Raw genomic sequence first — 23,685 nt, 5'->3', positions numbered from 1 at the left:
ATTTAATTAGGTTCTTAAGACATTTAGAACACCAATTTGTGAGGACACATTCCATTTGTCGGGCAAACACAGATCACAGGTAGCCCTGGAGCTGGGGAACAGTTCTGATTTTTGGTCAAATTTGTGAGCCCAGAGCTTTCTGATCAATCTTGTGCTGCTCTGTAATCTCGTATTTCTATGTGGACGATCTCACCTTCCTGGAGTCGGGGCTTCTGCAGCTGCTGCTGCTTGAAGTAAGCATCAGTAAGATGTTTTGGGATTTTTATATTGCTGATATCAACTTTGGTTGACAAATTTCTGGGGTGTTCTTTGTAGAGGAACTTGATTGAGGACCAGAGTTCCAGTCACAGGTACCAAGCCACCAGCCAGCTGCTTCAGGAAAACCACCCTTTTGCCCCTGTGGCTCCAGTGGGGATGATCAGAGTGGTCCAGGGGTGATGCTGGCTCTCAGCTTTCTTACGTGCTGACTCAAGGGTTTTTTTTTTTTGTTTTTTTTTTTGCGCTGAGGCTCAACAGCTTTCAAGGCTCATCTTCAGTAGGATAATACCCAGGCATTTTGTGAAGTTTAACCACCCGGGTACCGCCGTTCTTGTCACCACTAACTGGTTTTGTAACAGTTGCAAGAACCTTCTCCTTTTTCTTTTCAACCTTGGATTTAGCGACTGAGTACTTCCTCTTGTACGTGGCCTTTCTGGAATACATGGCAGGTGGGGAATACCTGCCAATTCCTCTGACAAGGACAGGATTGCGGCTGCAATGGGGCTTCCCCTTCTTGGCCTTTTTACCCCTTTTCACCTTGCCACCAGCATCAGCCTTCTTGGCTTCAGGTTTCTTCTCTTTAGTATCTAGCTTCTCAAATTTTTCACCTGTCATCTTGCAAGATGGGAAAGAGAACTCCATAATAACTTTTTATAGCAGATTTATTGAAGTAAAGCTCACATAATATACGATTTACAATTCATTATGTTAAAAGTATATTCATAGACTTATCCAACCATCACCACTAAATGATTCCAGAATCCCATAAAGAAATTATCTATCCATTAGAGTCACCCTGTGTTTCCCCTGCCAATTCTTTCAGCCGTGGGCAACCACAATCTACTTCCATTTTTATAGATTTACCGCAGCCTCCCAGTAACTACCACACCTGGCTAATTTTTTTTTTATTTTTTGTAGTGATGGGGTTTAGCCATGTTGCCCAGGCTGGTCTTGAACTCCTGGGCTCAAGTGATCTGTCTGCCTTGGCCTCCCAAAGTGCTGGAATTACAGACCTGAGCTATCATCCTCAGCTGAAATAATTTTAGCATATTTTGGCATACAGTAAATAAATGAACATAAAGAATGTTAAATAATTTGGTTTTGCTTTAGATTCAGGGGATATATGTGCATGTCGGTTACTTGGGTACATTGCATAATGGTAGAGATTGGGCTTCTAGTGACCGGTCACCCAAATATTGAGCATTGTCTGTAATGTTTTCCAAGGTTCATTCATATTGTAATATGCGCCAGCACTTTATTCCTTTTTACAACTGAATAATATTTCATTGCATGAATAGATCATATTTTATTTTTCCACTCATCGGTTGGTGGGTATTTGGGTTGCTTCTGACATTTTCACAATGCTGCTGTTAACATTTGTGAAAAGGTTTCTGTGTGACATATGCTTTTATTTTCGTGAGTCTATATCTATGAGTAGAATTGCTGGGTATACGGTCACTCTATTTAGCTTTTTTGGGAACGGTCAGAATATTTTTCCAACAGGTTACGACACTTTGATTCTCATCATCAGTGTGTCAGGATGCTTTCTTTAACATCATCAGCAGTATTTGTAATTACCCGCTTTTTTGATCATAACCATCCTAGTGGGTGTGAAGTGGTCTCTCCAGCAACTTAGCCAGTGCTCTAATACAATTCCTAAGGCTGATTAAAACTCTTATGATCTTACATTTTCTTTTTCTGTTTATTATGTTCATTCCAGTTCTACCTGATCTGTCAGTCATAAAATAACTTGGATGACTTCAAATAACTGTGGTCTTTATATTTTTTAAAGTTTATTATGTATTTTAATGCTTCACAATTTTTCTTCCTCATTTTTCAGACCTGCTCACTTTATTTACCTTTGAGTTTTCAGTGCTCTTGGCAGTGGTTTGTCTTGTTGTTAATTAAATTAGCATTTTGATTTATTTGGCAGTCTTGTCAAAAATAAATTTATTCTTAATGAACATAAATTTTTCTTTAGACAAAAATCGCCTTTGAACATGGGCCATAATGATTTCCACAAGGAAATTCTGGATTATCAGTCCAGTTCATAAGCATTCAACTGGCCCATCCTGATGACATCTCATCCTTATCAGAATTTTAAAAATTTAGCTATTCATTGTTTTTCTCTTTCAATTTGTTTTCATGAGAATAATTAGTCCCATCCACGAGGTAATCTTTTTCACCTCAGTAATAATCAAGGAGTAAGAAAAAGACAGAATTGATAAGAAAAATACTGCTTAGTTACAGAACTTTGCCACTGATTAGATATAAGTGTAGAAAAGAGAGAGGGGAGAAAAAAAGAAAATCCCCTCACCTACTGACACTGGACAGTAGAAAAGAATGAAGTGCATAGTTTGCCAGAAGGAAAAGCGGTTTGATATTGGATGCATTTGCTTTCCAATGAAGACATGATGTGGTGGGAATGGCTGCATGCTTGGTTCCTGAGGAGGGGATCCTGCCAGTCAGGCTCAAGGAGGTGAAGGAGGAAGTAGTGGGGATTCGAACGAAATGACAACTTGAGACTGTTTACTAGGAATTTATTAATTCTAGGAACTAGAGTGAAGAAGAGGAAAGCAAATATAGGTATAACATAATAAAATACAACTAAGATAGGATTTCTAAAAGGAACGGGATTGTCAACAATATTGATGGTTCTAGACTGAGACTGAGCAAGCATTTTGGATGCTGGTCTCTGAGGACTTCTGAAAAAACAATTTTGACAATGGGGATTTTCTTATTATGAGAAAGTATGAAGAAATAAAGAGATGATAAGAAATAAAGTGTGGTTGGGGATTGCTACTTCATTAGGTTTGTTCATTAATCCAAGAAAGAAAAATAATGAAAGCCCTACTGCACAGAAATGTTAAGGAAAGCTTTTTCTATATATGCAAGTATTTATTGTTTGCTTTTAATGTTTAAATTTTTAATAAATACCACTAAAGAAAAAGAGATTGAAAACACAACAAGGAAGTGAAGGATGGGATCCAAAGACTGGAATGTTTCTGCAGGATAAGGGGAAAATCATTTATTCCTTAGGAGATAATGAGTGAGGCAAGGGCTGATTTACACTAATGTTATTTCTGTGTAATAAAGAATACTGCATTAGTTAAAAATGTGTTCTGCCCCATATAACATAATATCTCACTGAAAGTGGGGGTGGTATTTATTTTAAACCTTAGAAACTATGGGGATCAGCATCCAGAGCAGGCTGTCTGACTCAATGACGTCAACAGAGCCCTTTGTTCTATTTTCTTATTCCAACATCTTTACCCTTCAAGATTCTCTTATTGTAATCATAAAATGCATTCTCTGCTTCAGGCTCTTCTTCGGGGCACAAAATGGGAGCATGTCAAAGGGGCAGATTATTGCCAGCTGAGGCTATTTATGGCTTTCCGTGCATCCCACTCATTGCCTTTTAACATGTAATTGGCCTGAGCCATGTCACATGTTTCCAGACATATCGCAAGCATCCCAAAACACTAAGTATTTCAGATTTCTAGCTTTTTAATAGAGAAAGGCAAGAGAAGAGTGTTTTAGAAAACATTTTAGAGTAGTCTACAGTTTCTGTCATTTTGTCACAGATTTGTAATTATCATTAAAAATTATACATAACAAAACTATGCTTTCCAATTTTGCATTAAGTATATAAGTATATTTCAGATATTCAAATGTGGGCTTGCTTCTAGTTATATCTGTTAGCTATGTAAATAGTTTTAAATTAAAAAAATATTTATTTTATTTAGCTATGTAGTTTTAGATTAAAATAAATATATACATGTACACATATTTCCATACAAACATATACACACATTAATTTAGAATTGGATGTTTACTTTTTAAAGATCATTACATTACATATCATAGGAATTTAAGGGCAAATGGCCTAAGTTTTATATCTGAAGTACCCTGAAGGTCATTGACAGTCATTAAAGAGAGAGCTCAACTCTGGTAATGCAGACTTGCCACTACTAAAACAAATATTACGTATACCTGTGGTATAGTTACTATGGTAATTTTTTTATAGTTCTTTACCTGAATTTTAATATTTCCTGTCAAAAAACAAAACCAGTCATGTTATTATTATAAAATGTATGATACAGAAAATTATCTCATTGAGGCAGCAACCAACATTATACACTTTGGGAATCACGAATCCTAGTCACAAACAAAATTATCTCTGTTTTGTAGTAGGCATGCTGTAAACTCAGAGAGGAAATGTGTCATAGAGGAAAAAACACTGGTTTTGGCAGACAGAAATGATTGACTCATTAACTGCCAAAGCCAGTTAACATGGAACCAATTACATGCTCCATTTAATTTTCAATCATATTATGTGGAAAGTTGAGATAATAATTTTTATCTAATCCATTTATTTATTCACTTATTTAGTAATTATTTTCTGTGTGACAGAATGATTTCAGGTGTTCTGGATATAATTAAGAAGCCAACAGAAAAATCTTTGCTCTCAGGGAGTTTTTATTCTAATTGGAGAGATAATATGATAATAAACAAGTAATATACAAATATTTCTGAAGGCAATAGCACTATGGAGAAAAATAAAGTAGGGAAGGGCAACGAAGAGCACAAGGATGTAGCAGTCAGTTCAACTTTAATGACAGTCATTGTATGACCCCATGAAGGAGTTGATATTTGTTCAATGACCTGAGCAAATTAAAGTCATGACTAGGCACAAATATGAGATAGGAGTGTTCCAGTCAAAAGGAAAAGAAATGACTCTGAGATGCAAGCACATCTGATGACTTGAGGAACATTAAAAAGACATGCATAAATAGAGAGATGAAGGAAGAGAAAGTTAATAAAAGCTGAGATCTGAAAGGAAACAATGGGCCAGGACACATAGAGTCTCCTAGGCCGTTACAAGAATGTTGATAAACATACAGATTTGGCTGTCATCAGCATATAAACATCACGTAAAGCCTGGAAACTGAAAGAAGTCAACTCACAGGATTACTTTGAAAATTATGTAACCACGCCCAAACACAGTAATTAGTCTTTAGTTGTCGCATTGGCTTTGCTAATCTATATCAATTAGAATCTATACAAGTGAACGTCAGCCTTTTAATTCGGTGTCAGAATTGGCAGTTTGAGAGAGACAGGAGAAGACAAAACAGGATACCCAGAACCACGCGTTGTATTTGTGATGGAGTAGAAAAAAAAAGTCCCACACCTTGCACGCTTGTATTTTATATATCAGAATATTCCTTGGTCTATACCACAACATCACAATTTCTTGACTATAAGAGAGTAAATGTTCATAATTTTATTTAGATGTTTTTTGGAACACTGACAATAATGAACAAATAGGTATCAGAATGCAATAACAGCGACCGTGGCCAATCTTGTGATTCACTGTCTTAAATATTATGGAAATTAGGATTAAATGTATTTTGAAAAAGAAAAAGTGACTGAAATACCTATCATGTTGGACCTTTTTATTTTCGAGGGTATTATTCAGCCATAGAAGAGTTTTATAGAAGAAAGCCATCATGAGTTACAGAGAGTATAAAATTCTTTTGTCTGCTTAAAAGGTATATGTTTTTAGTGCTCATTTGAAAGTTTATGTGGAAGAAATGAACTATATAAAGAATTGAAGAAAGAATTACTTAGGAGGCCTTAAGATAAATTTATTTGAAAGTGAAGCAGAAGACATCAAGATTAAAAAGATAGGTATCAGAGAAAAATAATTGTTAACTTCTATAAGTATAAGCAAATAATTGTTGCTATTAGATTCAAATACTGATAACACATTATTACAAGGATATTTTGAAATAACTTTATTTTGATGTATGAGACCAAAGAAAGACAAGGCTTCAAATACTAATCAGTTGATGTATGATACGAATGTATATTTGAAGTACTTTGAATGGATGAAAATATTTAATAATTCCAATGCTATATTTTATAAATATCTTAAAAGGGGAAGCAAATTTGCTTTTATGTTGCTGCAGAACTAATTTTAAAAAGTTGCAATATTGTAAATATGTTCCTCATAGGTGGCTATTTCATAAGAAGTTCTTCATTAACTTACTGGGAAAGTATGTTATTTTCACAAGCAAGATCAAACAGCGGATCTAGATATTGCCACATTGCTCTCTATGAAATGAAAATTCTTATATACATTAGCTGTTAAGTTTTTTCTGTTGTGTTAAACATAATTGGTATCTTTAAAAATAGAAAAGAAAAAAAATACCTGATTTACATTTGTTTGCTTAGCTTTCAAGGTTTCATTATGCCTGTATTCAATTGCTAAGTATAAAATTTTGTTCAATTTTCTATCATAAGCATTTAATCTTAAGAAAATTTTATGATTTTTCAAATAATTATGTCACCAGAGATTGCTTAATAGTTTTGCAAAATCTGCAGCCACAGTGGAAACACATTAAGCCAAAATGCAATGTGATTAATTTGTGTGTGCCCTGTAAAAAGCGATTCTGTAATTCCATATGGATGCCAGAATTGTGTTCCAGGGCAAAATTAATGTTTTTGGATGGGTGTTAGTACTTTTCCTGGAAAGTAAAATTACGTATTCAAGGAAGTTTGGAAATACTAGGTTAAATGTACTTTAATGACATTTAAAAAGCCTTTTAATTAGAACCAATTTTAAACTTACACAAAAGTTGGAAAACCAGCAGAGTTCACACATACCCTTCCCAAATATAAACTCTGCATAACACTTAACTTTTCATAAATTATCAAAAGAAGGAGTTAACGTTGATACAATATTATTGACTAAATTGTAGACCTTATTTGAATTTTATTCTTTTTTCATTAATGTCTATTTTCTGTTCCAGAGCTCTAAGATCCTGCATTGCCTTTAGTTATTATTTCTCCTTAATCTCCTCCAATTTGTGACAGTTCTTGTGGATGAGATTGGAATCAGTATAAACTCATGATTTTTAATGTATATATACAAAAAAGAGAGATACAGAAGTACAAATGTGTATGTGTGTATGTCCGCTAGTATATATATACTTACAAATCCTGGCTGTTTCTCTGAGACCGAATAGAGGCAATGACATCTCAGTAGCAATGAGCAAGCATGTCTTAGTAAATTGTGTTGCTATAGCAGAATACCTGAGACTGGGTGATTTATGAAGATGGATTTATTTTCTTGGGAAATCCAAAATTCAGGGGCTGCATCTTGTGAGGACCTTCTTGCTGTGTTATTCCATGGCAGAAGGCAAAAGAGCAAGAGAGTACGTGCAAAAGAAAGCTAATGAGGACAAACTCATGTTTATAACAAACCCATTCTCCATCCGTAGGATGTTAATCCAGTCTATCAAGCAGAGCCCTGTGAGCTAATAAGGCCTTATTAGGCTCCACCCGCAACACTGTTGCATTGGGCATTAAGATTCCAACACATGAACTTTAGGGAATATATTCAAATCCTAGCAACACTTAAGGCTCAGATCTTGATTGGTAAACATCATCCTTCAATATAAAGATCCAGGGCTCCAGCAGGGCATGGTGGCTCACACCTGTAATCCCAGCACTTTGAGAGGCCGACGTGGGCTGATCACCAGATCAAAAGATGGAGACTATCCCAGCTAACACGGTGATATCCTGTCTCTACTAAAAATAAAAAAATTAGCCGGGCGTGGTGGCAGGCGCCTATAATCCCAGTTACTCGGGAATGTGAGGCCGGAGAATCACTTGAACCTGGGAGGCTGACGTTGCAGTGAGCCAAGATCACCATTGCATTTCAGCTTGGGTGACAGAGCAAGACTCCCTCCAACCAAACAAAATATAGATTCAGGGTTTTTTGGAGTATTGGTTGATTCCAGGAGTGGGGCAGGGAGAAATACAAAATAAGACTGAAAAATGTTATGGTGGCAGAAAGTAAGGAATTTGTCTGGGGGCTGTCAAAAGAACTAACGTGAAGGAGGTCCCAGTGGGCTAAGATGGAATAATTTGGGCAAGAAAATAAATAATAATGTTAGATTTTAACCCATAAAATAAAATATCCAGTAGTTCATACTAATATAAATCAATAAATAGAGGATAAGGCATGGCTGTTTCATACTGAAGAATCCTAATTAATAAATGTAGAAGGAAAGAGAAAAACATGACGTCACCATTAGACAAACACTACACAATAACTGTGATTCTTCAATGGGTACTAATATCAGGACCGAAAGTTTGAGGACAGCCACTATAATTGTGTGCTTTTGACATGCCTCCCTGAGATAGTTAATAACTATGAGGGGAACGTTTGTAATCTATTGTGGAGAAACCTGGTAGACACCATCTTAATCAAGGGATCGAGGTAGCCATAATCAATAAACATATTTTCATGTTGCCTTTCATATGATGCACTAAAAAGTTACTTTGATATTCCTGCCAGCATTTTCTAATCATGTGAAAACATCAAGACATTTCCATATTGAGAGCATCCTACAAAATAACTGCCTGAAACCTTTAAAATTTCAAGTCTTTAACAAAGAAAGACTGAGGAATGATGGGGTGCAGAAAACCACCATGGCACGTGTATACCTATGTAACAAACCTGCACGTTCTGCACATGTACCCCAGAACTTAAAAGTATAATAATATAATTTGTTTTAAAATATATTAGTTAGCTTAACTTGAGGGGGTTTTAAATATTTTGAGACAGTATTGTTGTCTGGAGGACTTCCTCCAGCAAAACCTTTAAGAAAACATGTATTTGGATAAAAGAAAGGCCAGCAAATGTCAGGTAAAGCAATGGTTTGTTCTGCCTTATTGCTTTGAACCCAAATTCCAAGCAGATCTCTAAGAATCTGAACTGCACCAGACAGAAGCCTTCAATGTTTCTCTGACCATTAGGCTAATGACCTCAGATGCAATTTAGCTGTGAGATCTTCCTTGTCTGTTATACTTTAGCATCCAGAGTCTCCAATTTGAAACACTGTGATAAGGGAAAATAAAAACCCATTGTCATTTACCATCACCAGAACAAAAAAAGGACCAAGAATGATCACAAGGCAGGAGGAAAGCAAGGAAGGAGGTAGAGACAGGAAGACTTTTTTCCCTTTAATCCTGAGCTCCTCGCAGAAGCCCCAGGGAATCAGCTGTCATGTGGGAGGCAGAGAAAGTTTCTTAAAAGTAGTGGGGATTATAATTACCACACTGACTGCAAGAAAAGGTAGGGGAGCATGCTCAAATGAACTATTTTTAGTTCCCTTGGAAGTTTCACACTCAAAAACTGTGACAGAGGACTATATTTTGTAACCTAGCAAATCTAGTTCAGTCACTCACCTCCTTAGGTGGATAAAATAGAGTACCAGTGAAGATGAAAGGCATTTTGATTTTTGTTTAGACACACACACACACACACACACACACACACACACACACACACACACACACACACTTTAAAGCCTTAATGTGTTTGATTGCTATAAATTTGCGAATTGTTAGTTGACATATAAAACTTGAACTTTATTTGATATAACTTTCTTAAATCTGAGCCTCTATTTTGATTAATAGATTAATATGTGCTTTTGAGTGGTTTCGGTCAGATTTGAAAGTATTAACAGACTTCTTTTCCAAACCCCGTATCTCCCCCTTCCGCTCCTACAGTCCCAAATCAGTAGCAACCTGGTGACTTTCTGACTACAGCAAGCTGGGGAAATGCCCTTTATCAATGAGCGTGTAATGGGTCCTTGACTCATTCTGGTCTCATAAACTTCTCAGGTAGACAGGACAGCTACTCATTATCTTGCTCCTAACAACAGCTAATACCATCTTCTTGCAAGCTTCCTGGTGAGCCACGAGTCCAATGCCTACTCCTTGTTCTGAGGACACACATCTGTCCTACTTATTACTTCACAGAGCTTTTTGATGAATGGGCTCCTGGGATCCAACAGCTTCTCAGTCATCTCTGATTGGCTGTCTAGTTGCATCATTCTGGTGTCTCCTTAGGCTCCCTCAGGTAACTTTTGGGGCATATCCATTACCTCATCAATGGATGTATGAGAAAGATATATAGACACTTTCTATGTCAGACTCTCATCTTCGTGTGTGTGTGTGTGTGTGTGTGTGTGTGTGTGTGTGTGTGTGTGGTGGGGGATGCTTGTGTGGTTGTGATTCTTACCTGGCTAACTCAACCAATTTTTTAATCCTACTTCATGCCCCTGCATAGCCCCTGCGTAGGCTGCTGTTCAGCTATCTCTATCCCCGGAGGAAGTGTGGCACTTTCTGCTACACGGACTTGCAAACAACATGGAAAGGCCTTTTTATTGTCTCTGTCTCATAACCTTCCCTTTCTTTCCGCTGTAGGATATGAATTTTACTTCATCAGGACACTATATAATGATTAGTACTTGCTCTTCTAAAACTCTCACACCTTCACTATTCTGCTTTGAATTCCATGGATCCTCATGGCCATAGTATTAGTTTGCTGGTGCTGCCATAGAAAAATCCACAGACTGGGAGGCTTAAACAACAGAAATTGACTTTTTACAGTTCTGGAGGCTAGGAGTCCTAGATCAATGTTTGGTTTCTCCCGAGTCCTCTCTCTTTGATTTGCAGATGGATGCATTCTTGCTGTGTCCTCACATGGGGTTTCTTTTGTTGCACCCACATTCCTGATGTCTTTTTTGTGTCCAAATTTCCTCTCCTTAGGAGGACACCACTCAGATTGTAAGAGGGCCCACCTCGACAATCTCAATTTAATCACGTCTCAAAGGGCCTGTTTCCAAATACAGTCTATTCTGACATACTGGGAGACAGGGCTTCAACATATGAATTGTAGGGGTCACACTGGCCGAAGAACATCCCATGGGTTCTACTGGAATGCATTTACCAACTGCTATTGTCACTATGCAGGTAATTCTGCCAGTTCCACAGAAGCCTGCTTCTTTGATCATGGGAATTAACACTGATGATATGTCATCCCCAGTTGTCCTTTCTCCATTTCTCCATGTCCCCCATGGCAACAAACAAACAAGAGCAGCAATAAAAACAAACAAACAAAATAAAAAACTACAAGGCTGGAGATGTGAGTGGCAGTAAGCACAAGAAAGGAAAATAATACACGTCTTAAACTTACTTTTATTCTTATTTTTATTTTTTGAGACGGAGTCTCACTCTGTCACCCAGGCTGGAGTGCAGTGACGTGGTCTCAATTCCCTGCAGCCGGGTTCAAGTAATTCTCCTGCTTCAGCAAACTTACTTATTTTTTTTAATATAAGGCAGTGTGTACTGAAAATCTGTGCAGAAAGACATTTTATTAGATGTATCCCAAAATCTATTAGACTAACTGAAAAATGTTTTTCTAAGCAGACTCATTAAAAGTTCAACAGGAACAGTATTCTATTAAACATATTTTGAGAAATCTGGATTTTGCCCTTGTCTGACAGTCCCATGCTTGGAAAGCCTTTAACAGCTCAGCATTCATTATTGAATTAGATCTAAATATATCTGCTTTATTTCTTTAAGGCTGTCTGTGCTCTAGTACTAATTTATTTTTGTATCCTTATCTCTCGTGACTCTCCTAAACATAGCATGTACTCCAAATTACAAGAACCTAAATATACTTTGTGGTTTCCGCCTTCTACATCTTTTTTTTTTTTTAATTCTGTTTCCTCTGCCTTCCTAGAAGGTTTTGTTAAATCAAAAATTCTCTCTTCATGAATATTTTTAATCTCCCCAATTCAGTGTGATTTCTTCCTTCTATGAACTTGCATAGATTTTACTGTATTCTGCTGGAGCAGGTATTATGTATTTTTTTCTTTATTTATGAGGTTATAATTTCATTCAATGCAGAGAACATATCTTGCTTATCTTTAAACCTTCCATAATGTTTTTCACAACATAAATCTTCAATAAATATTAGTTACATAAATGAAATTAAGAATGCACTAAAGATTGATGTGATGTATTATTTGCCTCCATGCCCTGGTTCCAAGTAGTTTATAAATCTTATGCATTTATCTGCTCTTTCTCATGAGACTCCATTGATACAATGTAAAAGAATTTTTTTTTTAAACTGTAAGTTTTTATCAATGAAAAAGAAGTAGAAAGGGTGAGAGTTGAATTAAATTCTGAGAGATGGAAAGTAAACAAAGCAAAGTTTTCTGTTGGAAATCACAGCCCAGACTTTCTTTAGAAGGTGATATAGTAAGACAAAATTCCTGTCCCCAGTGAAGTTTTGGGGTACAAGATGCCTACAAAAAGAGGGCAAATATTAATTAAAGCTATTTATATTGAACGATGATTTACATCTCTTTCATTAATCATAGTACTATTTCCCTGTAATTAAGTCTAGCCAGACACTTACCATCAGGAAAAATAAAAGTTTTCCTAGAATAGTTTGAAGAAAATATAGTACACCTTAGCAGATAATTGGAGCTGGGTTCCAATTCTCTATATAATCTGGTATTTGAGAGGTCCCAGACTGAGTAGTCTAATTTCTTCTTGCTTACTATAAGGTAAAAACTACCATTTAACAAATCATACTCACAGACAAAGGAATCCATTTAATATCCTTATATTTTTTACTTCAAATTTGAAATACGGCTCTTGCTATTTGCTGAATGTCAGCATGCAGGATGAGATGAGAGAAGTCTATCCAGCCCAAGGAGAGCAGCTACTTCTATTTGTACTGAAATTGTTTGGGGTCTATAGCTAAGGTTGGATGTTATTTATACTCATTAGTAAACATAGAGTTTTTTTTTTTAAATCAAGATTATAGTGTTTAAAAGGAGAGTCAAATATATATTTTGGAAACAAGAAGAGTTTCAGTAAGTGAAAACAAAAGTACATTAACAAGAAATTCAAACATGTATTTGAAAAGTAGAGTAGTATTGTTTAGAAGACTATATGGAAGCACTGTAAAGGGTGGTGATGATTGGCCAAAGGAATAAAATGTTTGTGTTTTGTTTCTGTACAGGTTTAAATATTTAACTTAAATTCTGTTGACTATGATTCCGGAGGTGCTGATTTTCTCTTCAGTATTAAGGAGGAAAAGGGACCATAACAAATAAATACACAAATCCAAAATAACTTAAAATAATGATAATTATTATTCCCAGGAAGATTCAAAACAGAACAAGAGTCATGGTGGAGAAATGGAGAGGAAAGATCTGTTAAAATTAGAGGAGTGATTGCTGAAATTAAAAAAATATATATATCTTGTTTTGGAAGATACTCTCATAGAAATGTTGAGGATTTTAGATAGAAATGCGGAGTTGGAATGTATAAGCAAAAAGACTAGAAGAACAGGAGATCAATCCAGAAGAGATGATATCTGATTTGGTAACAGTTCCACCAAAAGAGGATAGAGAAAATGGTAGTTAGAAAGTATAAGAGGAGAGACTCAAGCCTGTAAATTGTTAGGGACTCCTAAGTGGGAGTCATAATAAATGAGAAAGAACCACTCCTAGAAGCCTAGCTTTGCCAAATTATAAAACACTAATGATGAAGAAAAATTTCAGAAAAGGAAAGAGGAAAAAGAAAGTCTCAGTATTGATCAGAGTTTTTAAACTGTAGACAAGACTATCCATTGCCTAGTTTTAAGTATAAAGAGAAATATAAAGAATATGGAGAGTCACAGAGTCATTGGGAAAACAAGAAAGTTAGTTTCTATGTTAAATTGCATAAACAATTCCCTTTACCACACCAAGCAACTAACCAGATAAAGGAGCTTTGGCCTCTGAAAACCCCCAGAACAAGAGTACCTCTCTAGCCATCTACTGCAACAAAATGGATGCTTCCTACCCTACCTGTTTCCTTCCTTACCTCAATTCCAAATAAACGCCTACGTTTGTGTCTGACTGATGGAACCCATGCCACATGTCTGCACCACAGCAAGAACCTGTGTTTCCTAAAAGTTACCACTAAAAAGGGGTCTGAATTGGAAGAGTCAGGTATTCAGTCTCAGCAAGAGATTGGAATAAATTAAAAACAACACATAAATTGGAATGCATGTGGTTTTTGCTACCAGCTGGAAAACAAAATCATAAACTCCAAGAAATAAAAAGTCTGTGATAAAAACAAATTAAAACGTGCTGTAATATAGAGCAATAGGTAGTCAGAAAGTAGAGAAAAATTACTTGAACATTCTTTCTGGAGTAACTCAGGGAACTGCAGATGAGGTCATATAATTGTAGCACTCCATTTGAGTCTACAGCGAACTCTACTGTAATCATCATAATAATGTAATCACTGCTCACAGGGTCTCCACTTTAAATCTGAAGTCATAGTCTGATAGCTAATAAACAAAATACAAATATTTACAAGCCCAACACTGTAAAAATAACTGAACAGCAAATAATCTTGAAGAGGAGAAGATACGGAAATGAAGAGGGTAGCTAATGTCATCTCCAGGTTCCAACATAGAAAATCAAGACTGTATCTATAGTTAGTGAAACAGAATTTTAAGTATGGTAAGTTAAAAAGTACCTAGTAAATCAGAGATTGAATATGAGACAAATTCTACCAGGAGACAGGTTTTATTTGGCTGCCAACAGAGCGTCAACTTTTTTTCTCCTTTTGAATTGTTTTCTTTGAATTTGTGGTTCAGTAGATATCCAACAACCAATTAACCACAAGTTTGAACACTCCTTATTGTTCTGTGTCTGACCTGATTCTTGTATTTGCTAAATTTGCTTTGTAGACATTAGAGTCAGAACATTGCAAAAGAGGAATTAAAAATAGAAATATTATTTTATAAGCAACTCTGGGAAATCCACTGTGAAAAAATTCTTTTATGTCTTACAGGAGGAGGTCCATAGGTAGTACTTACAATAGCAGGGTAGTAAAGGTAGTGACATATTATTAAAAGATGCCTTAAAACTGTTGGAAGGAAGCTCAGGAATTGGAAGCATGTGTTTTTAATTTTTGTTTGGTCAAAATTTAAACTCTGAATAAGAAAACAGCGTTTAATTAGAGTTAAATATTGTTATGGTTTGGTCATTTGTGAAGTATCATCACTTGCATCCGTACGTAAGGCACCAGGTTAGGAGTCTGGAGAATATAAAGTTGAATACGCTGTGATCACAAATCAGACCAATAGTCTGATTAATAGACGATGGCTCAGACCAAGTGCAGGGTGGGATAAAATATAACATTGCTTTTATATGTGTTTGGAATGTATTACAAATTTCCCCTAATGAGTTTATTTTACTAATAAAGATTATTTTAGTTATGGTAAGATTAGTTTGCATACTTGAGAAGAAATCAAATGACAATGTGGAGAGACAGCAAAAATGTCCTAGCTATAATTATTTTCAAAAAGGCAAATGATAAAATGTAAATAACAGCAATAGGAGCTTCCTAAGTTCCTATGTGTCTAAGTATTAATACTTATGGAATATAACTTTCCTAGAAAATTCACTACAAGGTTCTAAAGGTACAGATATAGCATTGAAATGTAAATGTACAATGGCATGAAATTTGAACAGAAGTGGAGCATATGGTATTCGCTAAGCATGTAGGCTGTGTTCTGAGAGACGGGAAAGTACAGTGTAGTTGTAAAATTTTATTAATGCTGAAGAAGAACAGTTTAAAGTCAGTGAGATGTAACTTATTTAATAATGGAGTTAAAGAGCCAAGAATGCAGCTCCAGTTTTATAGGTGAATTTATTTTTTTACCTGACAGTTTAAAAAGTAGATGAAAAGTCTTAACACGATTTTAGGGTTTTTTTTGTTTTTTTTTTTTTTGGTGTGTGTGTGTGGTGATAATGGGAATTAAATGAACACTTCAAAAAACCACATTGGAGTTATTGAAGGAGAAACCAACATTAAAGGGCAGAGAATTTAAGCTACTTCCATGTACAGTCAAGCTTTTAAATTTAACTTTTGTGTGCTTTTTCATTTCTCATTGAAGTAGATGCCTTTCAAAATGTTCATTGTTTATTATCACTGCCAGTAATGCCTGAAAACCATGTATCATTTTCCCATTCTCTACACTTTTGGTGGCCATTTTTCTTATCCTGAAAATGGCAAACAGCTTTCCGTTCCATCTGATGGTAGAAAATTGATTACCATGCTTTATGTTGTGTCTGTAACTTTTAATCTTAGAACTCAGATTTCTGATTTGATGCTTGATGACCTACAGTATTGAGGCAGTTTCGCTATTCAAGAAGTGGAATGCGTAAGCATCTTCCTTATATACCGAGGTGTCTTAATGTTTTTTTTATTACTTCTATCTAGAGTTCTCAAATACTTTTCTCTCCAGATATGCTGCATCTGTACATGTAGTTCTATCTGCAGACTTACAAGAATAAGTTTTCATATAATACAAAGTTGTGTGTTAGCTGTTTATTTTGTAACCTCACCTGTTTTGGAAGCTTCTTTGTACCCCATATACCTCTGTACCATAAATTATATTTATCTTTCCAATCACATAGGCTTCAATTTGTCAGAATTATTTATTTGACCTTCAGTGACTAAACTCTAGATTCCTAACATTGATAGTAAAATCAAAATTGTAATACCATTTAAATATTTTAATTTTTTTTTTTTTTTTGGAGACGGAGTTTCGCTCTTGTTACCCAGGCTGGAGTGCAATGGCGCAATCTCGGCTCACCGCAACCTCCGCCTCCTGGGTTCAGGAGATTCTCCTGCCTCAGCCTCCCGAGTAGCTGGGATTACAGGAACCAGCCACCGTGCCCAACTGAGTTTTTTGTATTTTTAGTAGAGACGGGGTTTCACCATGTTGACCAGGATGGCCTCGATCTCTTGACCTCGTGATCCACCCGCCTCGGCCTCCCAAAGTTCTGGGATTACAGGTGTGAGCCACCGCGCCCGGCCCTAAATATTTTAATTTTTAAATGAAGTTTGCAATCATTGTAAAATACTATAATTCATGAGTGCACAAAAGCACCCTGGGAAGTATACAGACAACAAACTGATTGCAACCAAACTGACTTTAGTTCCATAGATGATGAAATTAAGTAAAGTGCATTAATTTTAATTAGATTTAACCTTTTGGTTACTTATTTTAGACCTTTAAAATCTCCTGAAAATAATATAGTGAGTTAATATATTTTCTTATCTTCTTTAAAGTAGAATATCAAAAAAGAGATTTATATTTAAGTCATTTATTAATCTTATTCAAGTACAAACCTAAATGACATTCTTTCCCAAAAATGTCCAATATCTCTATAGTTATATGTGCAAAAATTTCTGTAGTTATATATATGTAAACACTTTTACCACATAGTGAAGAATGAATTATATATCAAAGTTATCTTGTGACAGGGTGCTCTTTATTCCTGTTGATGCGAAGATAACTTAGTTTGATAATAAATATAGATATATTAAAGTAACTAGTATGACAATCTGTGTCAATTTTGATGAATCTGAAGTAAATTATTTATCATCTGTTTAGCTACATTATTTAGGAACAAAGGGAATAAAGTGTACCTGCAAAGCAAATCCAAGGTTTATAATGTAGAGATGTTTAAAATAACAAATATAATGCTGTGAAAGAGGTAGATTTCCATAATGATTACATTTTACAACTTTAAAAGGCAGTGCTTTATAACACCAAGACTGTTATTTAGTTTACCTCTAGTGTGATCGCATTTTTTTTTTTTTTTTTTTTGACACGGAGTTTCGCTCTTGTTACCCAGGCTGGAGTGCAATGGCGCGATCTCGGCTCACCGCAACCTCCGCCTCCTGGGTTCAGGCAATTCTCCTGCCTCAGCCTCCTGAGTAGCTGGGATTACAGGCACGCGCCACCATGCCCAGCTAATTTTTTTGTAGTTTTAGTAGAGACAGGGTTTCACCATGTTGACCAGGATGGTCTCGATCTCTTGACCTCGTGATCCACCCGCTTCGGCCTCCCAAAGTGCTGGGATTACAGGCTTGAGCCACCGCGCCCGGCACATTTTTATATGCATAAAGAAAATGTAAAAATTAAAAAAAAATTCTACTTTCTAACATCTATTAATATGAATTTCACGAAAACATACAGCTTCATAAAAACATGAGAAGTCACCAGTGTAATAAGATTTTATGCTATTTTATTAAAATGGAACTACTTTACTGAGCAGGTAGTACAGCACATCCTGAAATAAGAACGGAGTATGGTACATATTAAGACTTCAGTATATTGTATCTGGGACAGGAAATTCTAACTAAATCCTTTATTTCTCCCTTTGGAAAAATTGGTATGGGAAAACTCTTAAAAACAAAACTATGTAAGGTTCTTTTACTGCATTCAGAGATCTGTATTGAAATACATTTCTGCAAAGACCAGATCCAACTACTTATTAGCTAACAGTCCTTATTCTACTTGGTTGAGTATATTGAAGTGCAGGAGACTAATATGTGGGTTAATTCTTTCTGCCAATAATACCCATTTGCCTTGAAGGTGCAATCATGGGTAAGTGAGAAATATGTAACTTTTGTTTGAAAAAAAATGTCCAAGCTGATTTATACACAATCCAAAAGTTAATGGAACTAATAATGTATTTCCCATGGAAACAGTAAATAGAATAGAACAAACATATGTTTTTTGTGGTTTGTTTTTCCTAACCAATACTTACTATGCTTAGAGAAGCCTTCATGTTGCCCCAAGTTTGGTGATTATAACCCAAATTTGAGGACAAAAAAGAGTCAAGTATTTTACTTGCTAATCTTCTTACCCTTCTATAAAAAGAGATGATCAGAGAGGGTGACAGAAGAGGAGCAAAGTGGTTTCGCATCCACCTCCAGCCAAGTGAGGTGAGGTCCAAAAAAATTTACTTATTACTCATGGAAAATAGGGTGTCTGCTTGCAGTAGGAACTCACATCTCATTTGCCAGTTAGACATCTGCTTGTGTGGTTTCCTGAGATTATTTGAACATGAGGAAAAAAGAGAAGGAGATGGCAAGTCAGGGAGATAAGTCAGAGAGTAGAGACTGCCGTAGAGCAGCCCACACGCTTGTGCGTGAGTTTCCCGAAACACAACTGATAGCTTAAAAAGCTTTGACCTATCTTTCTGGTACCCCAGCTGCTCCACAAAGTGAGGCAACTCCAGAAACTAGAGTGTATAGGGTGTTCCACTAGGAAATAAGGAAGGATGGAATGGAGTTTCTTGCTTACCAGTGATATAATACCGAGGCTCACCGCCCACTCCCTACAGAACATTTTCATGTCACTATAAGATAGGTATCATGTGATTACCATCTCCATAGAGAACAGTGATGACCAATGACAGTTAGCCTAGACAGCAGCAACGGCTCAGGGAGAACAAGCCTGAGCTGTAAGACTGGAGCTTGAAATTGGATAGGCCTTGGTTTGATTTAAGTGGAGCTCCAATGTGATTTTAAATAAATGGGATCTGCCTGAAACATTATTACATGATAGGAATAGAAGATCCGAAATTATATGACTGAAGGCTACAAAGTCATGGAGTTTGTAATTTATTTACTTCACTAGACTTTTTTTTCCCCCTTTTTCCTAAGCAATCAACTTGTCTTCCAATATTCTTTCCATTTTTTTCCATTAAGATATTTGTTTAGGGTAGAAAATGTAAAGAATAGCAGACACAAGCTTCTTTTCTTTTCAAGATGTCTCATCAAAAATTTTCTAAGGCTGTCATGACAGGTATTGGGTGCATAAATGTGCCTTTATTCAGAGGAACTAGACACCTAAGGGATTCTTTCAAATATTAAACATATACTGTTTTTCTGTACTCTGTTTGTTTTCTCAGTATAATATTTCATCTCTAGATTCTATTATTTTTTTCTTTTTTACCCAGATTGCTACAAATAGCTGTAGCTAGCAATGATTTTAGAAACAAATGTGGACATAAACTTGACTAGAAATATTCTTTACTATTCAATTGCCAGTCAACATGGTAGAATAGCCTTACAAGAGTTTGAAGTAGATAACAGATTATACTATTTTACAGGGTGGAGTGTACTTGAAGGTTAACAGTTAGTAAATACACAAGCCTGTTATTTCCCCTAAATGTTCATTTAATTGCTGTAAACATATATCAAATTTTTATTGAATGGTTTTTCATAATTTTCAATGAGCTTTTCATTCTGTGCTTTTTGTCCTAATATTTCTTGTGTTTTTACTGCTGCTATTTTTACCTAATTATAACACTAAATTGATATTAAATTCACTTCATGTCCATTAGTGATTATGAAACTCGGTGTTTTTTTTTTTTTTAATTCTGACACATTTATCATAGAGAAAGTAATGTGTTAGACATAAAAATTATTCTGGTGAAGGCAAAAGAAATGGTATAATTAGAAAAGCAGAACATTTAGTAATTGGGCATGAAGAACATTGTTAGATTATTCTTTGTTCATTTAACAAAACATATATTAAGCTCTTACTCTGTGTCAGAACCAATGTCACGTCTTGGGGACATAGTGGTAAACAAGACATGATCCCTTTTCTCATGAAGCTTATTTCATGGGGAAGCAAGATGTTAAGGACTAAATAACACGATTTAATGTTACAGTGTTAGGAAAGGAGAAGTACACGACTGTAAAACTGAGGAGGTGATGATTACGCTGAGGGTCAGGAACGGACAGGCCATAGGAGGTAGAGAGAAAAGTACTGTGGAAAATCCTAGAAACAAGAGAGAGTGTCTTGTTCAGGAGAAATTAAAGACTTGCACTTGCTGGTGTGCATCAGAGAAAGGAGAGAGAAGTAATAGATGAAACCTGAAAGAAGTAACAGAACAGGTCAGCAGGGCTTTGTAATGATAATTTTAAAAGTTTAACTTTATCAGATGGAAGGAGAAAGCCCTTTAGGCATTTTCAATGGGAGAGTGACATGAAATAGTTTGAAATTTTGAAATTTACTCTTATTACATTACTATAAAAGGATTTGTGAAAACATTCACTGGAGAAAAGGAAGTGAGTTAGGACTGTTTTAAGGTGTAAGATTTGATGATGGAGAAAGGAATAAACAGATAGGTGAGTACAAGTCACACTTGGGTGATAGAATTAAAGGATTTGTTGCCACAAGCAGTTTGGAAATACATTCTTTATTTATGTAATTATTTATCCCTCATTCAAAGTCAATCTTGAATTAACTCTACTCAGATATAAAAAGTAAGATAAGAAAATAGAGATGGAACAGTAAGCTGAAGACAAATGAAAGATTTTTGGACAGTTATACAGGATATAAAATGTCCTGCATTACTAATAAAGCTACAAAAACTTGGCTTTTAATGTCTTACTAGCTAAAGTAAAGTAACGAAACAGCAGCAACATTTGCAGTAAATATTGTAGCTACTCAGAAGTGACATTCCTGAACAAAGTGCTGACTTTTTAGCCAGAGTATGTGGGTTGAATTCTGTAATCTACCCATGCTGGCAAGATCAAGGCCATTGAACCTCAAGTTTCTTTATCTACAAGGTGTGGTTAATAGTATATATCTCATAGATTACCAGGACAATAAAATTCTTTCATTAAATAAATATTTTCGAACACCTACTATGTCTTAGAAAACGTTCTAGCCACTGGAAATCCTCCAGAAAACAAGGTAAACAACAGGGCTCAGTGGTTTCGCTGCTACTTTCTGCTGAGATTGGTTTTGGGTGAGATGTTATGGCAAAAATAAAGAGTAATTAGCATGCAAATGAAGGTATAATATGTTGCTAACATAAAGATGTCAATTTCATCCAAATTTAGTATTTTAAGTCCATTCTACCAATCATAGAAATACAACATTCTTTTTTAAAAGTAGATAAGCTGATTTTAAGTTTCTTTGATAAAATAAAGCAGACTACCAAGGGAAATTTTGAAGGACAATAATAATGAGAGGGGATTACATTGTATATACTTAAAAATAATGTGCAGTTACAATAATTGAAATAGTGTGCTATTAGTGATTGATCCAGAAGAATCGATTAACAGGCCAGAAACTATATAATTAGAAATTTGTTGTTTGATAAAGGAATTATTTTAAACTAGTGAGTGAAAAGATAGATTATTCAATACCTTGAGTAACTGAATAGATACTCAAAAAAAGTTAAATTCAATACATTGATAATGGAAATGGAAAAAATGATTACTTTATGACTATGTAAAATATTAGTCCTAAAATATTTGTAAGTAGGGGCCTGGGGGAAGCTAACATAATGTAGACTAAATGCTGCCTTGAAACATAGCAAGGAAGCAGTGAAAAATATACAAACAAAAAGCTTAAATCATTAGTACCAATTGTGTTTTCTTTTTTGCGTTTTTGTGATGCATTTTATTTTTTATTTATTAGAAAATATTAAGACATTCAGAAGGTATAAGAATGTTACCATGAATATCCATGTACTTAGCATTCCAGATTTTAAATAATAAACATTCCAAATGTTTGTGAAACCTCACATGTACCATCTCTGTTTGACATTTTCTCTCTTTTTCTAGAACTTAGTTTGCTATAAAGCTGAATCTGCATACTATTATTTTATCTAACATTTTGTATTTAAGGTTTCCCCATGATGTCTTTTAAGCACTGGGACTTGCATTTTCACTGTTATCTATGTGAATTTTATTTGTTTATCCATATTTCTTGTGGATATGCATATATAAGATTGTTATGTATTTTTATCTTCCTTTAGCAAATTCTTCAGGCCTACCTTCAGAATATACCCAGAATCTAACATGGTCCAAACCATTATCATCTAGGTGGATCATTGCAATAACCCACTCACTGGTCATTACCCCTTCTTCAATCTATTTTCAACACAATGACCAGAGGTATTTTATAAAATATGAATCAGACTTTTTGTACCAGTCTTCAGAATTCGCCAGTGGTTGCCAAGTCATCCCAATTAAAGATCAAAGCCATAGTACTGTTATTTATAAAGTTCTTCATGATCCCCCTTCCCAGCTAGTTATCTCTCTGGCCCCATTTTCTCCTTCTCCCTGAACTCCAGCTAAACTTGCTTCCTGCGCTTTCTGAGCCACATCAGGTATTACCTCTGTCTCAGGGAAGTTCGTGTAGCTGCTTCTGCCTATAATGATCTTCTCCCAGACCTCCCTCACCTTCTTCAAGATTTTTACTCTAATGTCATCTTTTCCGCAGTCACACTATTTACATTTTATTCAACCTGCTAAAATATTAGCTCCCTTCCTGCTTCATTTTTCTCCCCACTATTATCACCTCTAACACAGAACATAATTTGCTTTTTCATGTTTGTTGTTGGCCGTTTCCCACTAGTGACTCCACGAGACAAGACATTTTTACTTTTTTTGTTAACTGCCATAACCTCTAACCTTTGAATTTAAAGCCCTTCCTGGCATTTCACAGGTGCTCAATTAATGTTTTGTGTTTTAGTTAATGAGTGGGAACTGGATATACACACGAGTATTAGCTGTAATAGTAATGTCTAGTATTTCTCAAGCAAATAACATGAGCTGAAAATAACAAAATTTGTATATTGACAATTAGCTGAACTTAGAGATTCCTGGTTACCTATTAAGGTTTTGTAGAAATCATAAAGGAAAAAAAAATTCCCAAAGAAA

At 35.4% G+C, this 23,685-nt stretch overlaps 1 protein-coding gene across 8 annotated transcripts in view; it reads left to right on the top strand.

The window, feature by feature from the left end:
• The window catches only part of KCNT2 (potassium sodium-activated channel subfamily T member 2), a 412,694-nt gene that overhangs the window by 276,346 nt on the left and 112,663 nt on the right, over positions 1–23,685 (top strand). The window lies entirely within an intron of this gene.

Source organism: Sapajus apella, unplaced genomic scaffold (genome assembly GCF_009761245.1).
Source record: "Sapajus apella isolate SASKATOON/1434 unplaced genomic scaffold, GSC_monkey_1.0 scaffold132, whole genome shotgun sequence".
Classification (NCBI taxonomy): Eukaryota; Metazoa; Chordata; class Mammalia; order Primates; family Cebidae; genus Sapajus; species Sapajus apella.
This window is presented reverse-complemented; position numbering and strand designations above follow the sequence as displayed.